This window comes from Anabrus simplex, chromosome 2 (assembly GCF_040414725.1).
Source record: "Anabrus simplex isolate iqAnaSimp1 chromosome 2, ASM4041472v1, whole genome shotgun sequence".
Taxonomy (NCBI): Eukaryota; Metazoa; Arthropoda; class Insecta; order Orthoptera; family Tettigoniidae; genus Anabrus; species Anabrus simplex.
The window spans coordinates 1,215,243,886-1,215,251,258 of NC_090266.1; the positions used below are offsets into that span (position 1 = coordinate 1,215,243,886).

The window sequence follows — 7,373 nt, forward strand, 5'->3', positions numbered from 1 at the left end:
CCTACGTCATCGTCTGAGTCTACTACAAGTTCTGGTACTATGCAAACATCTAACAACAATGAGAAGCAAGAATATTAGAAGCCTGAAGAAAAAGATGAAGAAGAAGAGAAACAAAATGAGGAAATGAGAAGCACGGTCAGGATGAGGAAGAAGAAGAATACGACGAGAAAGAGGAACTTAACTACTCTTTACCATCCAACATAGTTAACCTTTTAACTACAAACGTTGTTGCTAAAACACCCACTACATCAAACCACGATTTACCTTCCTTGTCTGAGGTTCTATTCACACTGGGGTGTCGTAATCAGTTAAAGAATTTTATTCAAAACACCTACGGCTCATTATTTGCACCTTACACTGAAAAATCCTTACAGTATAAGCCGACGCTATGAAGAGGACCGTTTCTGGATAGGTAATGCAAATGTTAAGATTAGTGCTAACAGTCTCGTCGTAAAAGGTGTCACTTATAAACTTACCGAAGGTCTTTTAGAATTCCGTTTTTATCGGATACCTGACAAAGATATAATTTCGCAAGATGATCTTAAAAATATGAAGCAATACTTTTTTTCTACTGACGCCACTCGACGTAATTACAAGAGGACAGAAGCTGTAAATGCTCCTTTTGTAACTGTAATAGGCTACACACTTGCTAGGAACCTGCAGCATTCACAGAAAATATTAGAATTTACAATGCGCAATTTAAAAATAATACAAATTTTAACACACTCACAAAAGCAATGTTGAACTCCATCATTAAACTGAAACCTACACAAAAAAACTATTCAAGGCTTAGATCAGTATCTTCATCAGCATCATCTTGTGAACGGATGATGGAAGGCACACAGGTTTTATCAGGTAGCATACTATGTTCTAATAGAAAACTTTCAACATCCTCTGCAAAGAAATCGTCTCCAAGTTCTTGACTCATCCGAATGAAATTACCTACTAGCTGTCCATTTTTGTAGACAAGAAGAGCTGGGACTCCACTTATCTTGAAACGTTTACTGACTCCAGCAGCAGATCCTATAATCTTGCAGAACTTAACTTGGCTGTACTCTTGACTTAGGCTAATTGAGCCTCACCGGCAGGTACGTTTTCCTTATAAATGTGCACAATTACTGTAACTTCACGGTTCTCTTTGTCCACCGCATCCAAAAACTCCATTGCATTAGAAAGATTGTATACTTTACCAAATTTCGGAAGGGCCGAAATTCGAGACATCATTTCTTTCATACGCTGCTTCTGATAATCAAGTAAAAACTCATCATTAAGCAGATCTGCGAATTCGGGATCTTCTTCTGCCCGCTTTTCCTTCTCATCATCTAATGTTGAATAGCATGTCAGAAAGAGTTTTTGAATCAAAGCAAGACGTCCTTTTTCTTGTTCGGCGCGCTTTTCAGTTTCTAGTTGTTTAAATCTCTGCCAATCCTGCACTGGTTCTGAAGGCTGTGCTGTTTTCGAAACAGATTCCTCTTCTACTTCGTCTTCCGCACCGTCTTCATCTTCACTACTGCAGAAGCTGTAAATGGAAGTAAGAGTCGCAACTACTGCGAACTTATTTCTAAGCTGTTATTTTCGCATCAACTGTCTGCACGTGGTCTAAATGTTGTATAAAAATCCATGTTACCCTATTTAGACGTAAGGTACTGGAACGACCCTAACATACTCGTACAACGTTTGCAACTTATCAGAGCTTCTCAAGATGGCGGTCACACAGATCATGAATAAGAGATTCTAGAAATAGAAGAGGAATTACGTCATGCTGGTATTCTTGAGTGTAGGTGTAGCATGCCTGCCTCTTACCCGGAGTCCCGGGGTTCTATTCCCGGCACGGTCAAGCATTTTTACCAGGACCTGAGGGCTGGTTAGAGGTCCACTCAGCCTACGTGATTAGAATTGAGGACCTGCCTGACGAAGATAAGCGGCCCTGGCCTAGAAAGCCAAGAATAACGGCCGAGAGGATTCATCGTGCTGAGCACACGTCACCTACTAATGTGCAGGCCTTCAGGCTGAGCAGCGGTCGCTTGGCAGGCCAAGGCCCTTCAAGGGCTGTAGTGCCATGTGGTTTAGTTTGGTTTGGTTTATGGTATTATTGAGTAATGACTCCTGAGAGCAGGACCTCACCTGTAAAGCTAAGCATCGCACACGAATTACATAAACCAGCTCGTCGCACCTACCGTCGCAGACGTGTCATTACAAGTGGAAAGGCAAGCTGACTTAGTGTAAATGATTCCGTATTCTTCTAGCAATAAACAGTATAAGTATCTATTTACTGTCATGGATGTGTACTGTAAGTTCGCTTTTCCAGAACCAGTGCTCTGTAAGGCAGCAGCTCATGTCAAAGACGCTTTCCAAAGTATTGTTCAACAATCAAAACGCTGCCCTCGACTTCTTCAAACTGATCAAGGTAAAGAGTTTTACAACAACGTTTTTTCTACTTATCTCAAGTCAATCGGCATTCATCACTATTCTACGTATAGCAATCTCAAAGCTAGCGTCTTAGAACGCTTTAATCGTACGCTCAAATCTATGATGTGGCGAGAATTTATTTATTTATTTATTTATTTATTTATTTATTTATTTATTTATTTATTTATTTATTTATTTATTTATTTATTTATTTATTTATTGACGAAGCACAAGATACAGCTACACTGAGCAAATTTCACTTGCACTGTCAACAGACTATTTAACAAACGTAAACTTTCATAATAAAATATAACATACATAACAAAATATAACAAGATCAGGTACACATCCTACTAATAACTGTCCAAATCCAAAACCATGAGAATGTCCATGTTCATAGCCAAGCCGTCGTGGGTCAAGATGGCGGTATAATCCCTTCACATCAGCTTATATTTAAGAGGCTATTTACACACCTCTAGAATACAATTTTATTTGATGCTATATCAAGTTCTTGTCTCCTATTAATATTGTTTAAGAGTGTTGGGAGGCGGATTAGGAAAGATCGTTGAAGTATTGAGTGCTGAGTGTGGGGAATGTGGAGAAGGTCTTTGGTACTGGTAGAGCGGGAAGGAACGCGGAGAGAGAAGAGTGAGACAAGATGTTCCGAGCGGTAATGTCCATTTAAGATCTCGTGGAGGAAACTCAGGTCAGCTACCTGTCGCCTGATGTGCAGCGGTGACACATTAATTGCCATTAATACCTGCTGCGTAGACAGATTTCTGAGCTTGGGGTTTCTGTTCCTTACAATTGCAGCAAAGAAGGACACTGCTCTGTCCAACTGCTTAGTATTGGAGGGGGCGGCTGTTGTCCAAATCGGAGAGCAGTAGTTTAAGGGAGGTTGAACGATCGTGAGGAAGAAGTGACGAAGAGCAATGGGGTCAGAAATTTCTGTGAAGCGATATAGAATGCCTAGTAATTTCATAGCCTTGGTTGTATATGTCTCTATATGGGTCTTAAATTGTAATTTTGTATCGAATATTACACCTAGGTCACGCTGCTGCGTAACCACGGTGATGGGCTTGTAGAGTAGGTAATATGATGTCGGTAGAGGAGATTTACGTAGTGTTATGGTCATGTGGCTGCACTTTTGTGGATTGGGGATAAGTTTCCAAGTACGGCACCAGTTCGAGAGGGCATTCAGTGAGGACTGTAGCAGAACTGCATCTGCTGGATTCCTGATCTCCCTAAATATCTTGCAGTCGTCAGCAAAGAGTAGGGTATTCGCTGTTTCGTTAAGTTCGGACAGCAGATCGTCCATAAACAAAGAAAACAGCAAGGGGCCAAGAGTACTGCCTTGTGGGACACCGGAGGTGACTGGTAACCATGAGGATGAAGTGCCTGATATTACCACTCTCCGCCAACGGTTATGTAGGAAGCCAGCAAGAAGGGTCAGACGACTGTCATGTATATTAAATCGTTCGGAGAGTTTATGGAGCAACATAGTAAGGTCTACAGAATCGAAAGCTTTCGAAATGTCTACGTAGCAGATATCCAGCTGTGATTTAGCTGCAATGGCGTGTGATGCGAAGCTATGCAGAGTGGCCAGGTTTGTTAGACAAGAGCCACCTGGTAGAAAACCATGCTGCTTGGTTGAGATATACGGCAAAGTGAATGCGAGGAGATGCTGGTGTATAATTTTTTCAAAGATAAAGGATAGTGTGGGGAGAATAGAGATTGGTCGGTAAGATCAAACATTAAATTTGTTGCCTGATTTGAAAAGTGGAACATTATTTGCCTGTTTCCAGGTAATAGGAAAATAGCCCGCGGCAAAACATCTGTTAAATAATTTAGAGAGAGGGACGCAAAGAATGCTGGCAGTATTTTTTAGGAAAAGAGGACCTATAGTTTGATAGGGTTCTGTTTGAAGCTGTACCAACGGGAGGGAGCGGTTGGTTTTGTAAGGGAGGGGAGAAGTTGGAGAAGAAATACCTGTTGAACAGTTCATTGCGATCGGTGCCATCTGCTGTAGCATCCTTGTGGTTCACGCTGACAGGAATCCACTCCGTCCTTCTCCGTGTGTTGATGAGACTCCAGTAGCGCTTGGGATTGCTGCGGACGTTTTCAGTGACAGTGTCTACGTGTGTTTTGTAGTCTCTTCTGACCATAAACCTCGCGTGGCTCAAGGCTCTTATCGCTGGATTGATCTCCAACCTAGATGTGTGTCTACCTACAACGATACGCCTCATCGAACTATCAGCACAAAGCCATGTTTTGTTGACAAGAACACATCATACTTAGACGTTATTCATCACATAGTCAAAACTGCTGATCCACGTCGCCATCGATTTCAAAAAGGTGATCTTGTTCGCATCAGCGAACACAAGCTTCCCTTTGTAAAAGGAGCCCAGAAATTTTTCAAATCAACATAGTTAAACTTACTAGACCAGTTACCTATTTATTTCACAATCTTCCAGGACATCCTATCAAAGGAGGGTTGTACACCGAAAAGCTGCAGAAACAAAACATCCTAATCACCATTTAATATAAAGTGCTATTCTTTGTCGTAGTAACAAATGTATGAGAAATGGCTTGTTTTAATAACACCTTCAATTCATGGATTAATAAAGAGGATGTACTTTAAAACGCTTGTGGAGTTTTCTTTTTTTGTTCTGGAAACTCTACTTCCCCTGTCTACTCGTTAGTCAACATCAGTACTAGTTAAGTGAGGCATTGGAATCGTATTGGACAAGAAACAATTTAAACATTAACAAGCAACAACTGCATTAAGTTTTCATCGTCTGTGTACAATTTCTTATTTCACCAAAGTAAATCTATTTAATCCTTAGTTATTTCCCTGCTGTTTCTCGTCTTTTACGGCCTCCACACACCAACAGTTTCCCTTTCATTGCACTGGTTATGACAAGGGCGGCAGTCTAGATGATTGACTGATACGGCCTTGTAATAATACTCAACATAGCTTAGCTGTGTTGATACTGCTACACGGCTGAAAGCAACGGGAGACTACAGCCGTAACTACCTCCCGAGGACATGCAGCTCTCTCTGTATGAATGATGTACTGATGATGGCTTCCTCCCGATTAAAATATTCCGGAGGTAAACTAGTCCCCCATTCGGATCTCCGGGTGGGGACTACACGAGAGGGGGCGATCATCAGGAAGATGGATACTGACATTCTGCGAGTCGGAGCATGGAATGTTAGAAGTTTGAATCGTTGTGGTAAGTTAGAGAATCTGCAAAGGGAGATGGATAGATTAGAGTTAGATGTAGTTTGTATAAGTGAAGTACTTTGGCAGGAAGAAAAGGATTTTTGGTCAGGCGACTACCGAATTATCAACACAAAATCAAACAGGGGAAATGCAGGAGTTGTTTTAATAGTGAATAAGAAAAAAGGGCAGCGGGTAAGCTACTACGACCAGCATAGTGAAAGAATTATTGTCGTCGAGATAGACACCAAACCAAAGCCCACCACAATAGTGCAGGTCTATATGCCTACTAGTTCAGCGGATGATGAAGAAATCGGAAGAATATATGTGGAGATAGAAGATTTAATACAATATGTAAAAGGTGACGAGAATCTAATTGTGATGGAAGACTGGAATGCAGTGGTAGGGCAAGGAAAATAAGGTAGTAGAGTAGGAGAATGTGGATTGGGACAAAGGAAAGAAAGAGGAAGTCGGCCGGTTGTATTCTGCACTGATCATAATATAGTCCTTGTCAATACTTGGTTCAAACACCATAAACGACGGCTGTATACGTGGACGAGACCTGGAGACACTGGAATGTATCAAATAGACTTCATAATGATTAGGCAGAGATTCAGAAACCAGGTGTTGAATTGCAAAACTTTCCCAGGAGCAGACGTGGAATCTGACCAAAACTTCTTGGTCATGAAATGCCATCTGAAGTTGAAGAAATTGAAGAAAGGATGCAAAAAGATGGGATCTAGACAAGTTGAAAGAAAAGAGTGTGAGGGATTGTTTCAAGGAACATGTTGCACAAGGACTAAATGAAAAGGCTGAAGGAAACACTATAGAGGAGGAGTGGAGAGTAATGAAAAATGAAGTCAGTAGGGCTGCTGAAGAAATGTTAGCAAGGAAGAAAAGATCAACTAAGAATCGGTGGATAACTCAGGAAATACTAGACCTGATTGATGAACGACGAGAATACAAGAATGCTGGAAATGAAGAGGGCAGAAAAGAATACAGGCGATTAAAGAATCAAGTGGATAGAAAGTGCAAGGTAGCTAAGGAAGAATTGCTGAAGGAGAAGTGCAAGGATGTTGAAGGCTGTATGGTCCTGGGAAAGGTAGATGCTGCATACAGGAAAATCAAGGAAACCTTTGGAGAAAGAAAATCTAGGTGTATGAATATTAAGATCTGAGATGGAAAGCCACTTCTAGGGTAAGAATACAAGGCAGAAAGATGGCAGGAACATATCCAACAGTTGCATCAAGGTAAATATATAGATAATTTGATTCTGGAACATGAAGTGGCTGTTGATGCTGATGAAATGGGAGACCCAATTTTGAGGTCAGAGTTTGACAGAGCTGTGAGTGACCTAAATAGGAACAAGGCACCTGGAATTGATGACATTCCCTCTGAATTACTGACTGCCTTAGGAGAAACCAGGATGGCAAGGTTATGTCATTTAGTGTGCAAGATGTATGAGACAGAAGAAGTCCCATCCGATTTTCGGCAGAATGTTGTTATACCTACTCCCAAGAAAGTCGGTGCTGACAGGTGTTGAAACTACCGCACCATTAGTTTAGTATCTCATGCCTGCAAAATTTTAACACGTATTATTTACAGAAGAATGGAAAAACAAATCGAGGCTGAGTTGGGAGAAGATCAATTTGGATTCAGAGGAAATGTAGGAACACGTGAAGCAATCCTGACTTTACGTCTGATCTTAGAGGATAAAATCAAGGACAAGCCACGTACATGG

General features: G+C 41.2%; 1 pseudogene; it reads right to left on the reverse strand.

Moving 5' to 3' along the window:
• Nucleotides 1-778: 778 nt before the first annotated feature.
• Nucleotides 779-4,574, reverse strand: LOC136863840 (phosducin-like protein; annotated as a pseudogene).
• Nucleotides 4,575-7,373: the final 2,799 nt, after the last annotated feature.